This window comes from Mobula birostris, chromosome 4 (genome assembly GCF_030028105.1).
Source record: "Mobula birostris isolate sMobBir1 chromosome 4, sMobBir1.hap1, whole genome shotgun sequence".
Lineage (NCBI taxonomy): Eukaryota > Metazoa > Chordata > Chondrichthyes > Myliobatiformes > Myliobatidae > Mobula > Mobula birostris.
In genome coordinates, this window is record NC_092373.1 from 141,860,831 (window position 1) to 141,884,350 (window position 23,520).

Here is a 23,520-nt window from a genome sequence, read left to right on the forward strand (position 1 = left end):
TTTCCCCTTATACATGCTGCCTCTAGGAGACATCAATGGAGAGCATAAACTTGATTTCCATGGTTATGCAGATGACAATTGTATATCTTGGTTGAGCCTGATGATAATAACACCATACCTTCTCTGACTTCCAGTACGGCCACAATAAATAAATAAACAAGCAATAATTTCCTAAAACTAATTGAAGATAAAACTGACGTAGCTTTGGTTGATCTCAAAGCCTAAAGAAATAAACTTCTTTATAACTTGGCTCCCTTTGTAAAATCAGAAATAACATACCTGGGTGATATCCTTGATTCAGATTTGAATTTTAAATCCCTCATAAAGAAAGTGACCAGAGCAGTATTCCTACACATTGCTACAGTTTATAATGCTGCTTGAGCTCTCTGCTGGTCCCTTACATTAAAATAATCTCCCTCAAAAGATAATTAGCAGGTCTGCTTTTTTTGAACTATGCCCCAAAACTGTAGAATTCAATACCTAAAACTATAAGGATGCTCCTTCCCCCTTCCCCCCCCCCACCCTTTTCTTTCTTCCATGGCCTTCTGTCTCTTTCACCAATCAACTTCCCAGCTCTTTATTTCATCCCTCCCCCTCCAGGTTTCACCTATCACCTGGTGGTTCTCTCTCCCATTTCCCCCCCCCCATTTAAATCTACTCCTCAGCTTTTCTTCTCCAGTCCTGTTGAAGGGTTTTGGCCTGAAAAGTAGACTGTAATTTTTTTCCATAGATGCTGCCTGCTGAGTTCCTCCAGCATTTCGTGTCCGTTGCTCGGATTTCCAGCATCCGCAGATTTTCTCTTGTTTGTGAACTGATGGCAGTCATCTGGCAGGGATTGATGAATGGACTGAGGTTGACAACGAACTGGTGGGACTGGCATCACTTCAAAGATGATAAGGAAGCATGATTTTGTTTACCAATCTGGCCAAAGATTAAAACTTGGGGTTTAGAGTGGGACAAACTGGATGACAATATAATCATGACCTTTCAATGACTGGCGTGCATTATGGAAAGTGGGTGATTAAACCAAAGAAAGCACCATTAACACTATATTATAAGACCATAAGTTCAAAAGACCTAGGAGCAGAATTAGGCCACTTGGCCAATTGAGTCTGACAGCATTCCATCATGGCTGAGTTATTATGCCTCTCAACCCCTTTCTCTCACCTTTTCCCCATAACCTTTGATGTCCTGATTAATCAAGAACCTATCAACCTCCACCTTAAATATACCAAATAGCTTGGCCTGCACAGCCATCTGTGGCAAAGAATTCCACAGATTCATCACCCTCTGGCTAAAGAAACTTTTTCACATCTCAATTCTAAATAAACGTCCCTCAATTCTGAGGCTCTGGCCTCTCATCCTAGACTCCCCCACTACTGGAAACATCCTTTCCATATCCACTCTATCCAGACCTTGTAGTATTCAATAGGTTTCAATGAGATCCCCCCTCAATCTTCTAAACTCCAGCAAGAGAAGGCAGAGAGCCATCAAATGCTCCTTACAGGTTAACCCTTTCAGTCCTGGGACCTTTCACATGAACCTCCTCTGGACTCTCTCCAATGCCAGCACATTCATTTTTTTAGATAAGTGGCCCAAAACTGCTCACAATACTCCAAGTGTGGACGAATGCCTTATAAAGCCTCAGCATTACATTCTTGCTTTTGTATTCTAGACCTCTCGAAATGAATACTAACATTGTGTTTGCCTTCCTTACCACCAACTCAACCTACAAGTTAACCTTTATGGAATCCTGCATGAGAACTCCCAAGACCCTCTGCACCTCTGATTCTGGAATTTTCTCCCCATTTACAAAATAGCCCATGCCTTTACTCCTTCTGTCAAACTGCACGGCTATGTACTTCCCTACATCATATTCTATCTCCCAATTCATTACCCATCCCCCAATCTGTCAAAGTCCCTCTGCAGATCCCCTACTTCCTTAACACTACCTATTTTTCCATCTACCTTCATATTATCCAAATCATTGACTTACATGAAAAGAAGCGGTCCCAAACTTCTATCCATTCTAGTACATTTCCCATAATACCATGGGCTCTTATTTTGTTAAACAGCCTCGTGTGCAGCACCTTGTCAAAAGCTTTCTGAAAATCCAAATCAAAAATATCCACTGACTCTCCTTTGTCTAACCCCATAACTCCTCAAAGAATTCCAACAGATGTGTCAAGCAAGATCTCCCCTTCAGAAAACCATGCTAATTTTGGCCCATTTTATGAAAAGGCTCCAAGTACCCTGAAACTTCATCCTTGATAATAGATGCCAACATCTTTCCAACTACTGAAGCTAGACTAACTGGCCTATAATTTCCTTTCTTCTGCTTCCCTCCCTTCTTAAAGTGTGGAGTGACATTTGCAATTTTCCAGTCCTCAGGAACCATTCCAGAATCTAGTGAATGATCATTACTAAAACATCCACAATCTCTTCATCTCCCTCATTCAGAACCATGGAGTGTACTTCATCTGATCCAGGTGACTCATCTACCTTCAGATTTTGCAGCTTCCCAAGCACCTTCTCCTTATTAATAGCCATGACATTCACTTCTGCCCCTGACACTCTCACAGTTCTGGCATTCTGCTAGTGTCTTCCACAGTGAAGACTGATGCAAAATGTTTATTGTTCATCTGTCATTTCCTTGTCCCCCATTACTACCTCTCCAACGTAATTTTCTGAAGTCTCATATTCACTCTCGTCTCTTTTTCTTCCTTGTATATCTGGAAAAAAATTGTATACTCTGTTATATTATTGGCTAGCTTATCTTCAGATTTCATCTTTTCTCTCTTTATGACTTTTATAGTTTCCTTCTTTTGGTTTTAAAGCTTCCCAATCCTCTAACTTCCCAATAATTTTTGTTCTGTTATGTGCCTTCTCTTTTCCTGAGGACTGTACATAACTCCCATCATGATCTTTTTACCTTTGCAGTTTCTTAACTCTACCCACAAAGATTCTTTATTTTCCGAGCAAATGTCAGCTTTTTCTAAGGATTTGATTACAATTTTTATTAACTGGGCCACCTCCTCCTCTGCCTACTTGCCTGTATTTTCCATACATTGTTGTTCTTGGATGTTAGCACCCAGCTATGATCTTCTTTCAGCCACAACTCAGTGAAGACCATAACATCATACCTGCTCATCTCCAACTGTATTGAAGGTTCAAAAGTACAATTTAATTTCAGAGAAATGTATACAATATACATCCTGAAATGTTTTTTATTTGCAACCATCAACGAAAACAGAGAAGTGCCCAAAGAATGAACGACAGTTAAATGTAAGAACCCCAAAGTCCCCCCCAGCTCCCCCTTCCCACGCATAAGTGGCAGCGAACAGCAATCCCCCCTCCCCCCACCGGCAAAAAAAGCATCAGCACCCACCACCAAACACTCAAGTGTGAGTAAAGCAATAACAAAGACACAGACTTGCAGTTAACCTAAAGTCTTGGCGTTTCACCCGGTATTCAAAATACCACAGGTTCTCTCTCTCCCTAATAAGGGAGAAAATGATGTCAAGCAACACACATCAAAGTTGCTGGTGAACGCAGCAGGCCAGGCAGCATCTCTAGGAAGACGAAGGGTCTCGGCCTGAAACGTCAACTGCACCTCTTCCTAGAGATGCTGCCTGGCCTGCTGCGTTCACCAGCAACTTTGATGTGTGTTGCTTGAATTTCCAGCATCTGCAGAATTCCTGTTGTTTGCGAGAAAATGATGTCTCCATTTTCCCAGCGAGCGGGGAGACATAACAAACAACTCACCAGTTTACGATATTAAAAGTCCATTACGTCGCTTTTTTCAAGCTCTGTGCCTGAAGATTGCAAAGATACCAGGTCTCCTGTCCTGACACTGACCCTCGACCTGCCCATCTCCAGAGCCCCGAGATCCTAGGCTTCCGAATCCGAGCCGCACTTTTAGGCCGAGTCTTTGGCATGCCGAACAACAGTCAGTTATGGAACTCCGAGAGCGGGTCCCATTCCCTCAAAGTACCGTGGTCAGCATGTAAATCCAGGTCAGGGTCTTCCAAAGAACCCTGAAATGGAAAAATAGAGATATTAAAGATGGAAATAGAGCTGTTTCCGAAGATGTAAGCAAAGGAGTCGCCATTAGGCACATTAACCCACCTAAACTCGCCCTTTCAAGATTACAAAATCATCTGCTTTATTCTGTATATTGGGTGCATTCAAATGTATCACCTTCAGTCCTGTATTCATTACCCTTTTTGATTATGTCCCCCTGTTACACTTTAACTCATCCCACTGACTGCAATTTTGCACTATCATCTGCCTGTCCTTCCTCACAGACTCACTACACACTGCATCTACTTGTATACCCACTGCCCTATCTTCAGCCCTATCACTCCAGTTCCCAATCCCCTGCCAATTTAGTTTAAATTCTCCCAAACAGCTCTAGCAAACCTGCCTGCAAGGAGATTGACCCCCTTGGGTTCACATCTTTTTTTTTACAGGTCATACTTTCCCCGGGATAGATCTGAATGTACCAGAAATCTGTTTCCTGCACCAATTCCTCAGCCATGCATTCATCTGCCAAATCATCCTATTCTTACCCACACTGGCACATGGCACAGGCAGCGATCCAGAGATGACTATCCTGGAGGTCCTGCTTTTAAGCTTTCTGCCTAACTTCCCATATTCTCTCTTCAAGACCTCCTTCTTTTTCCTACCTATGTCATTGCTACCAATATGTACCTCCCGGTTGTTCACCCTCCCTCTTTAGAAAGCCATGGACCAGATTCGAGACAACCATGAACCTGGAACCTGGATGGAAACATGCCTTGTTCACTTTCTGCTCCTCTAACTATAGAATCCCTATCACTACTGCAATCATCATCTCTCCCCTTCCCTTCTAAGCCACAGAGACAGTCTCAGTGCCAAAAACCTGGTCATTGAAGCTTTCCCCTGCTGGGTTGCCCCCACCCAATTGTATCCAAAGCGGTATACTTATTACGGAGGGGTACTAGCTGCCTATTCCCTTTCCTCCTCCTGATAGGCACTTCCTGACAGTTGCCTCCCACATCTCACACAATGAACGTACTGCTACACCCAGATCCATCCTCAGTCCACGATCTATGTACCAAGAGAGGAAAAAAAAACTTAAGAGAAACTTCCTTGGTTGGAACCTCCTATTGTGCTTGCCCAAGTCTATGCTCATCCAAGCCTGTTGAGCCAAAGCTAATAATGTCTCACTCCAACAATGGCATCAATTATCCATTGCAAATTCAGAAACAGAAAAATAAAAGCAGTTTTCTTAAATCTATTTCTTCTGAAGTGTATTTCCCACTTTTTGTGGTAGTGAATTCCACAGGATCTCTAACATCTGACCAAATATTTGGTTTCTCTGAAATGATGACCACCATTGTCACCATGGTCAACTTCAACAAATTCACCTGACATTAACGTCATAAATTTCAAATGTACTTAGAAAGTTAACGTTGGGTTTGGTGATGTAATTTTGAAGATGGCTCAGCATGAGGAAGGTCCTGGAAAGGTTTGTGGTATTGCTGTCAGAGATTAGAGTTTTTGTGACAGTGAAAGAAAAACCCATGTCCTACCATATATATGCCAAGAGGCTTTGTGATGTGTCTTTCCTTACTGACCAACAGAACAGGAATAACTGATATCTGTAAAATCTTGTTTTTGTCTTATTGTAAAAGAACTGATCCTGGCACAATTGTCTGAAGAGTATAGGTTCTTCATGTGACAGTGTGCCTTTCCCGTGGGTCTTCTGATTTTCTTCCACATCACAAAGATGTGCTAGTAGGGTCACTGGTTAATGTTTGGAAGGATAAACTCCAAGGCAGAGTACAAAGTAAATGGCAGGATACTTGGTAGTGTGGAGGAGCAGAGGGATCTCGGGGTACATGTCCACAGATCCCTGAAAGTTGCCTCACAGGTGGATAGGGTAGTTAAGAAAGCTTATGGGGTGTTAGCTTTCATAAGTCGAGGGATAGAGTTTAAGAGTCGCAATGTAATGATGCAGCTCTATAAAACTCTGGTTAGGCCACACTTGGAGTACTGTGTCCATTTCTGGTCACCTCACTATAGGAAGGATGTGGAAGCATTGGAAAGGGTACAGAGGAGATTTACCAGGAACACACATCAAAGTTGCTGGTGAACGCAGCAGGCCAAGCAGCATCTGTAGGAAGAGGTGCAGTCGACGTTTCAGGCCAAGACCCTTCGTCAGGACTAACTGAAGGAAGAGTGAGTAAGGGATTTGAAAGTTGGAGGGGGAGGGGGAGATCCAAAATGATAGGAGAAGACAGGAGGAGGAGAGATGGAGCCAAGAGCTGGACAGGTGATTGGCAAAAGGGATACGAGAGGATCATGGGACATGGGACAGGAGGTCCGGGAAGAAAGACGGGGGGGGGGGGGCGGGGGGAACCCAGAGGATTGGCAAGAGGTATATTCAGAGGGACAGAGGGAGAAAAAGGAGAGTGAGAGAAAGAATGTGTGCATAAAAATAAGTAACAGATGGGGTACGAGGGGGAGGTGGGGCTTAGCGGAAGTCAGAGAAGTCGATGTTCATGCCATCAGGTTGGAGGCTACCCAGACGGAATATAAGGTGTTGTTCCTCCAACCTGAGTGTGGCTTCATCTTTACAGTAGAGGAGGCCGTGGATAGACATGTCAGAATGGGAATGGGATGTGGAATTAAAATGTGTGGCTACTGGGAGATCCTGCTTTCTCTGGCAGACAGAGCGTAGATGTTCAGCAAAGCGGTCTCCCAGTCTGCGTCGGGTCTCGCCAATATAATAAAAGGCCACATCGGGAGCACCGGACGCAGTATATCACCCCAGTCGACTCACAGGTGAAGTGTTGCCTCACCTGGAAGGACTGTTTGGGGCCCTGAATGGTGGTAAGGGAGGAAGTGTAAGGGCATGTGTAGCACTTGTTCCGCTTACACGGATAAGTGCCAGGAGGGAGATCAGTGGGGAGGGATGGGGGGGAACGAATGGACAAGGGAGTTGTGTAGGGAGCGATCCCTGCGGAATGCAGAGAGAGGGGGGGAGGGAAAGATGTGCTTAGTGATGGGATCCCGTTGGAGGTGGCGGAAGTTACGGAGAATAATATGTTGGACCCGGAGGCTGGTGGGGTGGTAGGTGAGGACCAGGGGAACCCTATTCCTAGTGGGGTGGCGGGAGGATGGAGTGAGAGCAGATGTACATGAAATGGGGGAGATGCATTTAAGAGCAGAGTTGATAGTGGAGGAAGGGAAGCCCCTTTCTTTAAAAAATGAAGACATCTCCCTCGTCCTAGAATGAAAAGCCTCATCCTGAGAGCAGATGCGGCGGAGACGGAGGAATTGCGAGAAGGGGATGGCGTTTTTGAAAGAGACAGGGTGAGAAGAGGAATAGTCCAGATAGCTGTGAGAGTCAGTAGGCTTATAGTAGACATCAGTGGATAAGCTGTCTCCAGAGACAGAGACAGAAAGATCTAGAAAGGGGAGGGAGGTGTCAGAAATGGACCAGGTAAACTTGAGGGCAGGGTGAAAGTTGGAGGCAAAGTTAATAAAGTCAACGAGTTCTGGGTGCGTGCAGGAAGCAGCGCCAATGCAGTCATCGATGTAGCAAAGGAAAAGTGGGAGACAGATACCAGAATAGGCACGGAACATAGATTGTTCCACAAACCCAACAAAAAGGCAGGCATAGCTAGGACCCGTACGGGTGCCCATAGCTACACCTTTAGTTTGGAGGAAGTGGGAGGAGCCAAAAGAGAAATTATTAAGAGTAAGGACTAATTTTCTAGTCGGAGCAGAGTGGTGGTAGAGGGGAACTGATTAGGTCTGGAATCCAAAAAGAAGCGTAGAGCTTTAAGACCTTCCTGATGGGGGATGGAAGTATATAAGGACTGGACCTCCATGGTGAAAATAAAACGGTGAGGGCCAGGGAACTTAAAATCATCGAAAAGTTTAAGAGCGTGAGAAATGTCATGAACATAGGTCGGAAGGGATTGAACAAGGGGTGATAAAACAGTGTCGAGGTATGCAGAAATGAGTTCAGTGGGGCAGGAGCAAGCTGAGACAATAGGTCGGCCAGGACAGGCAGGTTTGTGGATCTTGGGTAGGAGGTAGAAACGGGAAGTGCGGGGTGTGGGAACTATAAGGTTGGTAGCAGTGGATGGGAGATCCCCTGAGCGGATAAAGTCGGTGATGGTGTGGGAGACAATGGCTTGGTGCTCCTTAGTGGGGTCACGATCGAGGGGTAAATAAGAGGAGGTATCCGCGAGTTGTCACTGTGCCTCGGCAAGGTAGAGGTCAGTACGACAGACTACAACAGCACCCCCCTTATCGGCGGGTTTAATAATAAGGTTAGGATTAGTGCGGAGGGAGTGGAGAGCAGAGCATTCGGAAGGAGTGAGGTTCCTCCGTCTCCGCCGCATCTGCTCTCAGGATGAGGCTTTTCATTCTAGGACGAGGGAGATGTCTTCATTTTTTAAAGAAAGGGGCTTCCTTTCCTCCACTATCAACTCTGCTCTTAAACGCATCTCCCCCATTTCATGTACATCTGCTCTCACTCCATCCTCCCGCCACCCCACTAGGAATAGGGTTCCCCTGGTCCTCAACTACCACCCCACCAGCCTCCGGGTCCAACATATTATTCTCCGTAACTTCCGCCACCTCCAACGGGATCCCACCACTAAGCACATCTTTCCCTCCCCCCCTCTCTCTGCATTCCACAGGGATCGCTCCCTACACAACTCCCTTGTCCATTCGTCCCCCCCATCCCTCCCCACTGATCTCCCTCTTGGCACTTATCCGTGTAAGCGGAACAAGTGCTACACATGCCCTTACACTTCCTCCCTTACCACCATTCATGGCCCCAAACAGTCCTTCCAGGTGAGGCAACACTTCACCTGTGAGTCGACCGGGGTGATATACTGCGTCCGGTGCTCCCGATGTGGCCTTTTATATATTGGTGAGACCCGACGCAGACTGGGAGACCGCTTTGCTGAACATCTACGCTCTGTCCGCCAGAGAAAGCAGGATCTCCCAGTGGCCACACATTTTAATTCCACATCCCATTCCCATTCTGACATGTCTATCCACGGCCTCCTCTACTGTAAAGATGAAGCCACACTCAGGTTGGAGGAACAACACCTTATATTCCGTCTGGGTAGCCTCCAACCTGATGGCATGAACATCAACTTCTCTAACTTCCGCTAGGCCCCACCTCCCCCTCGTACCCCATCTGTTACTTATTTTTATGCACACATTCTTTCTCTCACTCTCCTTTTTCTCCCTCTGTCCCTCTGAATATACCTCTTGCCCATCCTCTGGGCCCCCCCCCCTTGTCTTTCTTCCCGGACCTTCTGTCCCATGATCCTCTCGTATCCCCTTTTGCCAATCACCTGTCCAGCTCTTGGCTCCATCCCTCCCCCTCCTGTCTTCTCCTATCATTTTGGATCTCCCCCTCCCCCTCCAACTTTCAAATCCCTTACTCACTCTTCCTTCAGTTAGTCCTGACGAAGGATCTCGGCCTGAAACGTCGACTGCACCTCTTCCTACAGATGCTGCTTGGCCTGCTGCGTTCACCAGCAACTTTGATGTGTGTTGCTTGAATTTCTAGCATCTGCAGAATTCCTGTTGTTTGCGTTTAGGTTTACCAGGATGCTGCCTGGTTTAGAAAGTATGCGTTATAATCAGAGATTAAGGGAGCTAGGGCTTTACTCTTTGGAGAGAAGGAGGATGAAAGGAGACATGATAGTGGTGTACAAGATAATACGAGGAATAGATAGAGTGGATAGCCAGCGCCTCTTCCCCAGGGCACCACTGCTCAATACAAGAGGACATGGCTTTAAGGTAAGGGGTGGGAAGTTCAAGGGGGATATTAGAGGAAGGTTTTTTACTCAGAGAGTGGTTGGTGCGTGGAATGCACTGCCTGAGTCAGTGGTGGAGGCAGATACACTAGTGAAGTTTAAGAGACTACTAGACAAGTATATGGAGGAATTTAAGATGGGGGCTTATATGGGAGGCGGGGTTTGAGGGTCGGCACAACATTGTGGGCCGAAGGGCCTGTACTGTGCTGTACTATTCTATGTCCTATGTTCTATGTACTGTAAATTTCCTCTTACAAGGTGGGTGGTCGGATAATTGGGGTGGAGTTGATGGCCAGGCGAGGGAAAATAAGTTGCATGGCAAAAATAGATAAATAGGATTAACAGGATTATTCTGAGAGCTATCAATAGGCTGATGGGTCAAATGTCCACCTTCTGTGTCATAAGGAAACATAAAATGATGAGGAATCAGCAGTGCTGTGATCTCTCTCTCTATCCTACCTGCCTGCCAGTCTTTTGTGAGATCCATTGGACTCAGGATCTAATTGTGAGCAGGCTCCAGTATTCACTTAAGCTGCAATTCACAGATTGTGAATTGATATGGAGATCAATACGGAGATACGGAGATAAAGTAAATTTATTTGCTAGCCCATTTTAGGAATGGAGAAATTGAGTATTCCATTGAACTTATCAACCTCCAATGTTCTGACTCACTTCACAGAAAACAGAGCAAGGGAAATCTGCTCAAGATCTACATTCGAATTCATTTGGAGCAGTTTCCATGCTATGGCAGGGAGCCATGAAATTAACAGTGCAATCTGATCATAGATAATAATCTTGAAGTAGTAATATGTCCAATAATATCCAGAATAAACCTTGACATTTCCAAAAGCTCTTGGAAGCAGTAGAATATGTCACACTGATCCTGTGAAAACATGCTCTCATTTGAAATGAAAAATGGTTGAACATTCAGTTCTAAATATGAAACAAGGTGATGGGAGAGACAGGGAGAAAGACCCAGACAAAGAGAGGCAGACAGAGAGAGACAGAGCAAGAGATACAGAGAGAGAGAAAGACAGAGAGAGAGAGAGAGAGAGAGAGAGAGGAGTGTGAACGTTATGCAATATGCTTGTAGGATGCTCTGTGCATGCTTGTCAACTGTGAGGTGTGGATTTGAGGCTTGCAGCAATCAAGGACATGGGTGAAATACTTGAATGTTTAGTCATAGTTCAGATTGATAGCTGACCAAGAGGATTGACAAGGGCAGTGTGGTGAATGTTGTCTATACGGATGTTAGTAAGGACTTTGACAAGGCCCCACAGTGTAACTTGGACTGGAAGATCAGATCTCATGGAATCTCGAGTCTGCTGAGCAATTGATACCAGATTGGTTTGATGGTAGGAGGCAGAGAGAGGTGGTGGAGGGCTGATTTCCATATTGGAGGCTAATGTCCGGTGGTGTGCCACAGGGATTATTGCAGGGCCTCTGATATGTATGTTAATATTTACATAGAAAGTAATAGAGTACATAGAAAAGATGACTAGTAAGTTTAGAGATGATAAAATTGATGGTATAATGGACAGTGAAAAAGATTGTCTAAGGTTATAACAGGAACTGGATCAACTGGGAAAGTTGGAAAAGGAATAGCAGATGTAATTTTATTCAGAAACATGTAAAGTGATGTATTTTGGAAAGTTAAACTAAGCCAGGATAAACACAGCAAATGGCAGGGCCCTGTTGATGAAATGAAGGATCAAGGGGTACAAGTAGAAACACAATTAGACAGGGTGGTGAAGAAGGCATATAGCATCACACACAAAATGTTGGAGGAACTCAGCAGGCCAGACAGCATCTGTGGAATTTCGAGTCGGGGCCCCCAACCATCAACTGTACTTTTTTCTATAGATGCTGCCTGGCCTGCTGAGTTCCTCCAGTATTTTGTGTGTGTTGCTTTGACTTCCAGATCTGCAGGTTTTCTCTTGTCTGTGATTTGGAGGCATATAGCATTATTGTTTTCACTGTAAAAGGGCTATTGAGTACAGGAGTTTGGACGTGATGTTCAAGAGGCTGGTGAGATGGTGCTGAGAGTATTGTCTGCGGATCGGATCAACGGGAAGGACGTGATTAAGCTAGAGAGGGCAAAGAAAAGATAAGCAAGATTGTTGCTAGGACCGGAGAGATTGAGTTATAAGGAGGTTTTGGATATGCTTGAACTATTCCCCAGAGCAAAGGAAGCTGAGGGATGACCTTATAACATTTTACAGATGAATTGGGGGTGGGGGGGGGGGTGGATTGGGTCAATCGTCAGTCTTTTTCCCAGGGTTGGGGAACCTCAAAATAGAGGGCATAGGTTTAAGCTGGGAGGGGAAGAAATTAAAGGAGACCTGAAGGAAAAGTTTATCACATGGGGAATAGTGAGTATGTGGAACAAGCTGCTAGAGGAAGTGGTAGAGGTGGCTGCAATTACATTTGGGAAGATACATGGACTAAAAATGGACTAAACACAGGCAAATGGGACTAGCTTGGTTATGTTCCTTAAATGGCATGGACAAGCTATGCCTGTTCCTGTACTGTTTAACTTTATGATAAAGATTGGTTGTTGAGAGATCTGGTGAGGTGAAAAGAGCAGTGGCTGAGGCCAATGTTGAGTGGATATGGTATTAGAAGATACACTGACCTTGACCAGTTATTCAAGTTAAGTCAAGTCAAATCACTTTTTATTGTCATTTCAACCATAACTGCTGGTACAGTACACAGTAAAAATGAGACAACGTTTTTCAGGACCATGGTGCTACATGAAACAACACAAAAGCTACACTGAACTACTTAAAAAAAGACAAAAACTACACTGGACTACAGACCTACCCAGGTCTGCATAAAGTACACAGAACTGTGCAGGCATTACAATAAATAATAAGCAAGACAATAGGCACAGCAGAGGGCAGTAGGTTGGTAGGCCGATGGCTTGGGGGTAAAGCTGTTACATAAATAAACAGCTGAAATGCGGCGTCCGGGATTCCGTCCGTTTCTGTAGTCCCTCCGAGTATTTCGTTGGAGTCGGATGTCATCCAATATAATGTCCATTGGAGAGCAGAATGGACGGGAGAGCTGGCCGGCTAGGGTTTGCTTTTTTCCTGGCACAGACTCCTGCCTGCTCGCCTCGCTTCCACTTCCTCGCACACTGCTTACGACATCCCCATCTCCGGCCACCGACATCAGGCAACTCCGAGGACAGCAGGCTCCATTCCCTCAGCAAGCGGACATTGGAGAGCAGAATGAATGGGAGAGCCGGTCGGCTAGGACTTGCTTTTTTTCCTGGCAGATATATTTCAGATTATTGAACCTCTGCACACAACATTCATATTTTAGAGCAATTTATCCATTATTATCCATCCTTACTATAGGGCATGTTGAGAGGAGGGTTCGAGGATCCCCTCTCTGACAATATATGACGTTGCAATATATGATTTTGCCTCTTTAATTTCTGAAAGCCAATCCACCAGCTGTTTCCAGTGGCCTGCTGTGGTTAATCATTACGCATAGACTATTCTGAGTAATTTCAGCACTTCTGGTAATTAGAAGGGAGAGTACAGAGAAAGTAAAATGCACATAAGAATGTTTTGCCAAGACTGCAGTGGAGGCCAAATCCGTGCGTATATTTAAGGTGTAAGTTGATCGTTTCCTAATCGGTCAGGTCATCAAAGGACATGGCGAGAAGACAGATGTATGGGGTTGAGTGGGATTCGGGATCAGCCATGATGGAATGGCGGAGCAGACTCAATGGGCTGAATGGCCTAATTCTGCTCCTATGTCTTATCGTCTTATAGAAATCCAACAGCACAGAGCATGGCAAGCTACATTTATTTCAGGTTAATGTCCATCACGATGCCTGTGTCTATTTTCAGCAGCTGTCCAATTGACCCTTCAATAACTTACAAAGCAAGTCTCTGATGCTGAGTCTGACTCTGTGACTCAGAAGTGAAGGGGGTGGGAGAGAAGAGGCGAGCTGTGCTGATGGGGGATTCATTAGTTAGGGAAACAGAAAGGAAGTTTTGTGGACAAGAATGAGATTCCTGGATGGTATGTTGCCTCCTGGGTGCCAGGATCAGGGACATCGCGAATCGAGTGCTCAACATTCTTAAGTGGGAGGGTGAGCACCCATGTACTGTAGGGACCAATGACATAGGTAGGAAGAGTGATGAGGTTCTGCAAAGAGAGTTCAGGGAGTCAGGTGCTAAATTAAGGAGCAGGACCTCCAGGGTTGTGATCTCAGGGTTACTACCCATGCCAAGTGCTAGTGAGGCCAGAAATAGGAAAACTGTACAGTTTAGCATGAGGCTAAGGATTTGGTGTGGGAGAGATGCCATAGAATTTTTAGCTCATTGGGCTCTCTTCCAGGAAAGATAGGACCTGTACAGAAAAGACAGTTTGCATCTGAACTGGAAGGGGACTAATATCCTAGTGGGAAGGTTTGCTATTGTTGCGCACTGGACTGTAAACTAGGGTTGCAGGAGGATGGGAACCAGAGTGCCAGGACAGCCAGTGAAGAAGTTGTGGAGATTTTTTTAAGACATCAGACAAAATCAGGAACCAAAAGGTTGAGCGTGGAGAGACTAGTGTCCTGAGCTGTGTATATTTCAGTGCAAGTATTGCAGAAAAGGTGAATGAGCTCAGGACATGGATCAATACCTGGAATTATGATGTTGTAGCCACCAGTGGGACTTGTTTGCAGGAGGAGAAGAACTGGCAGCTTAATATTCCAGGGTTCAGTTGTTTTAGATGCGACAGAGCGAGAGGGATTAAAGGAGGAAGAGCGGTGTTACTAGTCAGGGAAGTGTCATGGCAGTGCTCTGTCAGGGGAGACTGGAGAACTCGTCATGTGAGACGTTATGGGTGGAACTAAGAAAGATATGACCATGTTAATCGGGCTATATACAGACCACCTAACAGTCCAAATGATTTAGAGGAACAAATTTAGAGAGAGATTGCAGATGTCTGCTAGAAAAATAATGTTATAGTAGGTGATTTTAATCTTCCACATATTGACAGAGACTCCTATACTGTAAAAGAACTAGATGGGATAGAGTTTGTCAAATGTTTTCAGGAAAGTTTCCTTATTCTGTTCACAGAAGTCCCAATGAGAGTGTGTGCAAAACTTGATCTGCTGTTAAGGAATGAGACAGGGCCGCTGACAAAAGTTTGTGTAGGGGAACATTTTGCATCTAGTGATCATGATGCCATTAGTTTCAAAGTAAATATGCAAAAAGATAGGTCTGAGCTGCGGATTGAGATTCTATATTGGAGAAAGGCCAATTCTGATGGGATCAGAAAGCAACTAACAAGTGTGTATTAGAACAGGCTGTTCCCTGGCAAAAGTGTACTTGGTAAGTGAGAGGCCTTCAAAGGCAAAATTTTGAGAGTACAAAGCTTGTACAGGCCTGTCAGAATAAAAGATAAAGATAACAAGTGTAGGGAACCTGTTTTTCAGGAGATATTGAGGCCTAGGATAAGAAAAAGGAGGTGCATAGCAGGTATTGGCAGGTAGGAACAAATGGGATGCTTATGGAGTATAAGAAGTGCAAGAGAACACTTAAGAAAGAAATCAGGAGGGCTAAAAGAAGGCATGAGGTGAAGGAGAATCCTAAGGAATTCTACACGAAAATTAAGAGCAAAAGGATTGCAAGGGAAAAAAATTGGTCCTCTGGAAGATCAGAATGGTAATGCGTGAAGCCAAAAGAGATGGAGGGAGCTCTTAAGTAGATTTTTTGCATCTCTATTTACTCAGGAGATGGACACAGAGTGTGTAGAAGTGAGGCAAAGTGGCATCAACTTGATGGACCCTGTAGAGATTACAGAGGAGGTGTTTACTGTCCTGAGGCAAATCAGGGTGGATAAAGCCCCAGGGCCTGACGAGGTGTTCCCTCAGACCCTGTAGGAGGTAATTGCAAAATTTGCCTGGGTCCTAGCAGAGATATTTAAATCATCTTTGACAACAGATAAAGTACCAGAGGATTGGAGGATAGCCAGTGTTGGTCCACTGTTCAGGAAAGCTCTAAAAATAAACCGGGAAATTATAGGCCAGTGAGCCTGACATCAGTAGTGCGACAGTTTTTGGAAGGTATACCAAGGAACCAGATATATAGGTACTTAAAGAAACATGTACTGATTAAGTATATTCAACATGGCTTTGTGCATGGTAGGTCATGTCTAACCAGTCTTATAGAGTTTTCTGAGGAAGTTACAAGGAAAGTTGTTGAAGACAAGGTAGTGGATGTTGTCTACATGGACTTTAGCAAGGCATTTGACAAGGTCCCACATGGAAGGTTGGTCAAGAAGGTTCAGTCACTCGGATGAGGTAGTAAATTTGATTAGGCATTGGCTTTATGGGAGAAGTCAGAAGGTAGTAGATAGCTGCTCCTCTGACTGGAGGCCTGTAACTAGTGGAGTGCCGCAGGGATCTGTGCTGAATTTGTTGTTGTTTGTCATCTATATCAACCACCTAGATGATAATGTGGTTAACTGGATCAGCAATTTTGCAGATAACACCAAGATAGGGCTTGTGATGAATGCGAGGAATGCTATCATGGCTTGCAACAGAATCTGGACCAGCTGGGAAAATGGGCTGAAAAATGGCAGATGGAATTTTATGCAGACAAGTGCGAGGTGTTGCACATCAGTAGGACCAACCAGGGTAGGTCTTACACAGTAAGCACTAGGCCACTGAGCAGTGTGGTAGAACAAAGGGATCTGGGAATACAGGTGCATAATTCATTGAAAGTGACGTCACAGGTAGACAGGGTTGTAAAGAAAGTTTTCGGCACATTGGCCTTCATATATCAATGTATGGAGTACAGGAGATGGGATGTTATGTTGAAGTAGTATTAGACGTTGGTGAGGCTTAATTTAGAGCATTGTATGTAGTTTTGGTCATCTACCTACAGGAAAAACGTAAATAAGGTTGAAAGTGTACAGAGAAAATTTACAAGGACATTGGTGAGTCCGGAAGACCTGACTTATAAAGAAAGATTGAATAGGTTAGGACTTTATTCCTTGGACTGTAGAAGATTGAGAGGAGATTTGATAGAGGTATGCAAAATTATGACGGTTATAGATACAGTAAATACAAGCAGGCTTTTTCCACTGGGGGGGTGGGACTACAACCAAAGGTCATGGGTTAAGAGTGAAAGGTGAAAAGTTTAAAGGGAACATGAGAGGAATTTTCTTCACTCAGAGGGTTGTGTGAGCGCGGAGTGAGCTACCAGCATAAATGATGCATGCAAGCTCGATTTCAACGTTCAAGAGAAGTTTGCATAGGAACATTGGGTAGCACAGGCTCTGGTCCTGGTGCAGGACAATAGGAGTAGCCAGTTTAAATGGTTTTGGCATGGATTTGATGAGCTAAAGGGACTGTTTCTGTGCTGTACTTTTCTATGACTCTGCTAATAAACCAGCATTACTATAGTAGGCATTAATTACAAATGCATTGATTAAACACTGCCAAATATTGTGAACAGTTTCAGATATACTAAGTCAGCATTTATTCCTTTCAAGATTTCTGCTGATTATGGATGAAGCAGTTTCAATTACCTGTTTACTCATTGTTAAAATGCAGTTAACAATGAGATCCTAGATATCAAGCAGTAGTAAATCAAGGCACACACAAAATGCTGGTGGAACGCAGCAGGACAGCCAACATCCATAGGAAGAAGCACAGTCGACGTTTCGGGCCGAGACCCTTCGGCAGGACTAACTGAAAGAAGAGATAGTAAAAGATTTGAAAGTGGGAGGGGGAGGGGGAGATCCAAAATGATAGGAGAAGACAGGAGAGGGAGGGATGGAGTTAAGAGCTAGAAAGTTGAAAGCTGGAAAATCAAGGCAACAGGACTTGCTGTGTTGTCTAGAAGATGTTTGCCATTCATCCATCTCCTCAACAGTTCACACCTCCATTCATGCAAAGATAAAACTAATCACCTTCTCATTACCTCTATGACTCTTAACAACTCTCATGTGATTCCTGTACCTTTAAACAACTCAGAGTTTATAAACCGGAAAATTACCCACCATAGATTAGAACCAAAGAAGTCTCTCAGATGAATGGCGAAACATCTTCCAGACAACACAGCAAGTCCAGTTGCTTTGATTTACCACTGCTTGATAGACTGAGAACCTTCATAGACATAGCAAGATTCTAGGTGCAGCTGCTAACAGTTAGGTGCGGCAGTTGTTCAGAGGAATCTCTATTTTTAACTTTTTTTCAGTTTTAACATCTAGCAGATAGCGAGGATAAATTACAGTAATATCATTGCTCCTGCTTAAAGTGGTGTGGGGGGGCTGTATTTCTAAAGTAATGTGAAAATATTGGTGTTAATTACCCTCATTAATCTTTGAGAGCAGGCTGACATCACACTATCATTCTGTAAGGATGCCTAGGAAACATTAAAAACAAAGAGATCAGCCCCTCAATACAAATCTGTATTCTTTGCCTGCATGTGCTTAAAAACTGGTCCACTAACTGATAAGGAAATTTGTTTAGCACACATTTAAATCCTTTTGCTGGAAACAGCTAGAAATGCTACATGTACATTTGTGACTTTATCTGAAAATTGTATTATATCCATGGGTCAGAGACAGTCCCCTTCCCCAGCTCCTATTTTCTTCTATTTCAGTGAAAAATGAGTGTCCAGTGTTGAAAACCAGCCAAGAGTATTCTGTATTTGTGAAATGGATTAGCCTTGAAAATTTAATATCTAGCACAGCAGCTTGTGGTAGAAGTACATTCTTAAACTGCTTCATTTTGAACAGAAATTATTCAAAACTTTAAGTAAAACATATTTAATAATAAAATATTTTGCTTTGTTTTCAAGCACACAATCCATCAGTCTAGTCTTCAAGGACACCCATAAGTCACTTATGTATAAAATTATTGAGATCAATAAATAGTCGGCACTTCTATCTATTGGATAATAATACGTCGGCATATCTTCAAAAAGAAGTTCTCCTTTAAAGTGGGGCTTGCTTTGAGAAAGAAGCCTGCAATTTATTTAGATATTTTCTCTCTGCCTGTTCCCATTGCAATCGTGCCAATAGGTAACAGCCAGCTTTGGTGTGAAACAGTGAGCCGAAAGTATGAAATAAACTAAATGCTGTTTCCTATAGCAACTGCTGCTTTAAATTATAATGGTCAACATTAAAGTTCCTTCTCAGATATTTTGTTCCAGCTGTTTTCTCTGATATACTGTATAAATTGAAACAATTATTCTATAATTAATATCTATTATCCTATTGTGTAACATCCTGAGTAAATACAACACTTGACAGTGTGAGAAAGCCCCTTTTCGGAACATCTATTTGTTATTCGGTACTTGGAAAGATTATGTGCCTACGTTTGAGAGGGAAAAAGCAAACCAAACTCTTGCGATTCTGGCTCCAGAACCGCTCTGCTGACATCAAAGAGTCTGAAAGATGAATGATTCCTCATTAGGAAATCTACTGAAAGTCTGAAATGATGCCAGCAGATTGTGGCTGTGATTTTTTTTCATAAACCATGTTTTGTGAAAAGGACCTGGTGTAAGCAGTCAAGATCCATCTTAACTCTCCACTGCTGTCAACTCACATTGGCGGCCCCCAGGGCTTCTGCTGGTCTTGAGGATCAGCTCATTTACAAGGAAAATGCACCTGCATGTCTCATTGAGATAGGGTGCAAACACTGAAAGAGAACAGATGTTCAGGACACTCACATTCTTTAAGCATTATGTCCTTATCCTGTGAACAAAAAGTGGTTCAGAACAACCAATGGCATAGCTCTAACACAGGAGTGTCAAACTCATTTTAGCTCACGGGCCGGATTGGGCAAAATGCGACCTCATGCGGGCCGGATCAGTTGTGCACGCGAGCGTGCTCCCACAGCTTTCGTTGCCTTCATTTTTTCAACCTACTCTCATGTATCTCAGTCTCTGCTATAACTACAAAGCGTTTCACTTTACCAATTTTGTTTCTTATGAAGAAGATTGCCTAGCAAGCATTATTTTTATGATTGGTATTAACTTACAGACGTAGGCTACAAGAAAGTTGTGATAAGAGAGAGAAAAAATGATGCTATTTTGGCTAAGATTGTTTTGGGAGCCACACGCTTTCCATTAATAAACCATTTGAAGTCGAACATTAACAGACACAAATGTAGACCTAACGTAACAAATTGTAAATGTAGGCTACACAACTGCACCTAATTTTTATTAGCCTGCTTCCAGCGATCAAACTCAGACAATGAACACAGTTAGCCTCTAATTTTTATTGAAGTGATCACATTTACAATAATAGAAGTCAGAAAATGAATGAATGACAATATTATGACACTCAATATTTCATAATGCATTTTGCTTACACGTCAGAGTGCATCAAACAGTGTCACTCATTTTTCACTTGCTGCTTCCAGACACCTGACATCTCTTGGCTTTAACCAGCCTGTCGACATCAGGGACCAATTTCTGGGCAGTTGTGATTTTCATAATATCATTTAGATGTCTGTGTGTCAGCTGCGAGCGCAGTTTGGATTTGTTAATGTTCATTATGGAGAACGCCTGCTCACAGAGATATGTTGTCCCGAACATGCAAAGGATCTTTGAGGCAAAGTCTGTCATCTTGGGGTACATCGGTCCCAGGTATTGATAGAATGAGTCCAGACCCACAGTATCAAATTTATATTTCAAAGCCAAGTTGCACTGAAATTCAATTAGTTCCATTTGGAGTTCCTCCAGCACATCTGATGCTGCATTGACGGCAAACGGCGAGCAAAATAGTGAGAATTCCTTCTCGAGCTGAGTGAAGACTTGGAAACGATTCTGAAACTCACTTTTCAGTCGTGATATTTTGTCCTTGTACATGTCCATGTTGTCATTATTCCCATGAGCGACACGCACAGACTGCAAAGAGGGGAAATGAGCTGGGTTTCTCCAGGATAGTTGCATCTCCCACAGCCTAATTTAATTTGAAAGGCATGAATGCTGTCGTAGTGTTCCGTAACAAGTTTGTTGCGGCCTTGCACGATAACATTAAGCACATTTGAGTACCCTGTTATATCCACCAAAAATGCAAGATCATGAAGCCAGTCTGGGTCATCCAACTCTGCCGCTGGCTTCCCTTTCTCATTCATGAATAGTCCAATTTCCGCACATAATTGAAAAAAACGTTTGAGCACAACCCCTCTGCTCAACCAGCGGACTTCAGTGTGGTAGGGTAGGCTGTGTCCAATATTACTTTCTGACAAAAGATTGTCAAATTGCCGATGGTTGAGTCCCTTGGCTCTAATAAAATTAACCGTTTTGATTACTACATCCATGACATTGTCCACTTTCAGGCTCCTGCTACATAACGCCACTTGGTGTATAATACAATGAAAATTCCAGAATTCCTGTTCTGGATTCTCTGTCTGAACTTACTCTCTGAGTTTCACAACAACTCCTGCCTTTTTCCTGACTATGGACGGTGCGCCATCTGTTGCCACGCTGACAGCGTGACTCCAGTCAACCGCAGTCTGTCCAAGGCCTCGACGAGGCTGGAAAAAACGTCATTCGCTATTGTGGTGTTTGTCATGGGCACTATCTCCACAAGCTCCTTGGTGACAGTGAAAGATGCATTGACACCATGAATAAATATTCCCAACTGAACTACATCAGTCACGTCGGTGCTCTCATCAACTGCAATAGAGAAGGCAATAAATGACTTCATTTTGTCTTTTAAATGCAAACACGAGGAAATCTGCAGATGCTGGAATTTCAAGCAACACACATAAAAGTTGCTTTCAAATGTCTTACTAGCTCTTCTTTCAGTTAGTCCTGAGGAAGGGTCTCAGCCGGAAACATTGACTGTACCTCTTCCTAGAGATGCTGTCTGGCCTGCTGCATTCACCAGCAACTTTGATGTGTGTCACTTTGTCTTTTAGTTGACTGTTCAAATCTCTTGCAAGGTCCCCGATTCTCTCTTCCACAGTATTTCTTGACAAGCTGATATTACCAAAAGCATGTCTCTTCTCAGGGCACACCAGCTCAGCCGCCGTCAGCATGCACGCTTTGATGAATTCCCCATCTGAGTATGGCTTCGACGCAGCAGCTATTTTGTTGGCAATAATATAGCTGGCCTTGACCGCTCCATCATGAGTCTCTCGACTTTTGGTGAACACTGGTTGCTGTTTTTTCAGAGCTGCTTCAAGCTTGTTTACCTTTTGCATTCTGCGTCATCCTGTGTACTTGTCATAGTGTCATTTGATATGGTACTCTTTTGCCACAGCCACTTGTTGCGAGCATATCAGACACACAAGTTTGCCGTTGACCTCACAGAAGGAAAATCGATCTTTCCAAATATCGTTGAATATCCGACCTTCGATGTCAACTTTTCTTTTCTTGGAAAGCATTTTGAACCACAGCAGCAAACAGTCTCAGCTTTGCTACAGGTGTTACTTACCTGAGTACTCTGTGTGTTTATACTGTGTCTGACGACGTAAGTGGAGCCCTAGTGGTCTTCAGTGTAGGGTGGTAGGTGTTTATGCACAGCGGGTGGTTAACTGCCAGCTGTTTTCTAAGTACACACAACAAGCTGCCGGCACAGCAGGCGGCACTGACAGCGGTGGGAGAGAGAGCGGCTGCCGTACAGATACATAATAAATGGTCGTGAATATACTTTTTTTTTCCCCAATCCCGCGGGCTGAATTGGACTCCTTCACAGGCTGGTAGTTTGACACCCCTGCTCTAGCAGGAAGAGGAACACCCTGAGGCTCCTACAGAAGGAATCTCTCTTGAATATACAAAGACAGATGAGTCGGACTATAGGAGAGAGTAAGGCTGCAGACATGTTCGTAAAAAGCACAATGTGAGATTCAAGTGTTTTTTTCAAAAATGTTGCAACGAATTTAGAGTCATCCATTGTTTCTTCAAGACCAATCTCTTCAGTGACAGGCATCCTCGGGAATGTTCAGAGAGTGTTTAGCTATCTTCATGTCCACTCTTGCAATTTCAACTCCACATATCTTTCGCTTTCAGATCTGTAACTTCTCAATAATTCAACCATTGCCTGCTCAAGCAGCAACTCAGAGACACCCAGTCAAGAGATAAAATTTGATAGCTACACAAATACTTATCGATGGATGAAGTACAGGGTATGAGTAAGAACGAAATCTGCAAGAAAGAACCGTCACTTCCCAAAACCTTAATCTCTTGGGGAGCTGGTAGAGGTTGTTGCTTCGCATATGGTTATGATGTTAGAGAAATGAGAGAAAATAGTGCAGACAGCAATGGCTTCCAGAGCAGCCACCTTCATTTTATTCAGAAGATTGTTCCAAGATACACCCAAATATTGCCTGAAAGGAGTTTCCAAGACCTGGTTGAGATCAATTGGTCTAACCAGATGGATCTTTGTTTCTGCATCCTGCAGCAGTGGAATTTAACCTGGGATCGTAGATGACTCTGCAGAGAGCAGAAATGTCCTCGCAAGAGGAATTCTCATGCAAGTGCCTGCTACCCCCTGATTTTGTGAAAAGGATCAGCTTACTGTGGGGTTTTTATCCTACAGCCATTGACCAGCTATTCACATTTTGCTGAATCTGTGTGTCTGAGACGTAGGGGATGGCAAGCTGAAGCAAGTAATGCAGTTGGCATAGAGATAGACACAAAGTTAACAGCAATTCATAAATGTAGTAGTTAGAATTTTGACACTTTTATATGAAAGGTGTTCT